The sequence below is a fragment of the Enhydra lutris genome, unplaced genomic scaffold (assembly GCF_002288905.1).
Source record: "Enhydra lutris kenyoni isolate GAN:26980312 unplaced genomic scaffold, ASM228890v2 scaffoldscaffold83, whole genome shotgun sequence".
NCBI classification, from domain to species: domain Eukaryota; kingdom Metazoa; phylum Chordata; class Mammalia; order Carnivora; family Mustelidae; genus Enhydra; species Enhydra lutris.
This window is the reverse complement of record NW_019154167.1, coordinates 3,661,277-3,663,175: the sequence shown is the minus strand read 5'-3', so window position 1 is coordinate 3,663,175 and position 1,899 is coordinate 3,661,277.

The following is a 1,899-nucleotide window of genomic DNA, read 5'->3' as shown; positions in this document are numbered from 1 at the left end:
ATGCTGCCTAGCTACCTGACTTTCCAGGTCTCTTACAGCAGTATATCCTTCTTAGTTTCTTCACTACTCTCAAATCTAAAAGAAATGAATTTACTATATCATGGTATATCCCCTCTTGCCCCACTCTTGGTTTGTTTACCTAGGAATAGAAACCCAAGAGAAACAAGTCATATCATCATGTTGGAATATAGTAGTGGTCCAATACTACAATGTCTCAACTCATGGGAATGGATTTCTACTGATGAGAGTTGGGTGTGGGAAAATATTTGGTGGCAGATGGGCTTTCACAGACCTTTGGTATCATATCCTTTGTTTACTTTTGGGGAAGATTCCCTCAGGTTTCTTGAAATACCTTATATTGTAACCTTGTGAATACTAATGGAAAAGAATAAAGAGGATACCATTTGGAAATTGTTTTCTCCATTACTGCAGATCTATTTTCTGCCTGGTGACTACCTTCTAACTAAATACTTCCACTCTGCTAGCTAAACAAGAGAACAGAGGAAAAGGAACCATGAATCCATTAAATCAAATATATTTTGCTCAAATAGTACTTAAAAGAAAATGAATTCTTGGTATATTCTCAAGATCTGTATAATAAAGCTAATTGTAAAGGCAATTAAATGTCTTCAGCTGTCATTGAGTATGATCGTTGTGTCTCAGGAGCAGATATTTTATTATCTTCAATACCAACCACGTCCTGTCACTAATGGGCCAAACCAGCCCATTAACATTGTAAAAGCGAGATTATACAACAGATTGTTTGAAGGAGGCAACTAAAGGGATTTAGGAAACAAGTGGAAAAAACATTCCCAAAACTTTTTTTTCCCTATTAAGTAGGTAATTATAGAGGTTGAAGCTACATTGCTAAGCCAAATTTGCTAATTCAGAAACACTTGCTGTGCATTTTAGGGTTTGGGGAAAAACCAGACTAATAAGGAGTCTTTTTAAATTATCCCCAGGTTTTTGTTGTTGATGTATGGGAACAGTGTCACAGACTCTCCATAAAAGGGAATAATACAAAATTCATTTAAAGATGATAAAATAAGAAATATTAAAATTCCATTTGATCCAGAGATGGATTGCCCTAATTTTACCATGACCCAGAAAGTTTAACTAAAGCAGATCTCCCCCCTCTATTACTGACAGTTAGGAGAGTAACACACGACAGATAAATGACTGATTCCAGGGAGTGACTGCAAAAGCCCCCCAAGAGATAATTAGTCATAAGTACTGGTTTGGTCTAATCCAATCGTTCCTTCTTGGTTTCAACAGTGCACATTGGTCATCAAAATCCATAGTGGTGAATCTGGTGCCTTATGAATCCTCAGAGAGAGTTCAAATACCCTTCACTATAAATTTAAAATGAGTTATTTATTTGATTATTAATTTATTTCCAATCAATATTTCACATACAAAAGAGGACTTGAGGCAGCTTATTATAAAAGCCCATATGTAGCAGGGCAATAAAAAATGAAGTCAGAAAGAGAGATCAGAAACCACAGAGTTCAAAAACTTTCTTGGGCTATAGACCCCTTTGAAGATCTGTTAAAGAGCTGTGGAACATCTCCCCAAAAAAGTATAACTATGCAAATAGTCATAACAACCTTGAAGTCTACACAGTCACCCTCACCCTGGGTATCCTTGTACCCCAGGTCAAGGACCCTTGTATAGAGAAAGCAAAATCTTGAGGTAAGATAGTTATGACATTTGGGGTTGCCTGGGTGGCAGTCAGTTAAGCGTCCCACTCTTGGTTCTGGCTAAGGTCGTGATCTCAGGGTCATGAGATCAGCCTGGAGTCTGGCTCTGCACTCAGCATGCAATCTGCTTAAGAGTCTCTTCCTCTCCCTTCCTCTTTGTCTGCCCCTCCCCCCACCTGCGCATACGCTCTCTCTCTCT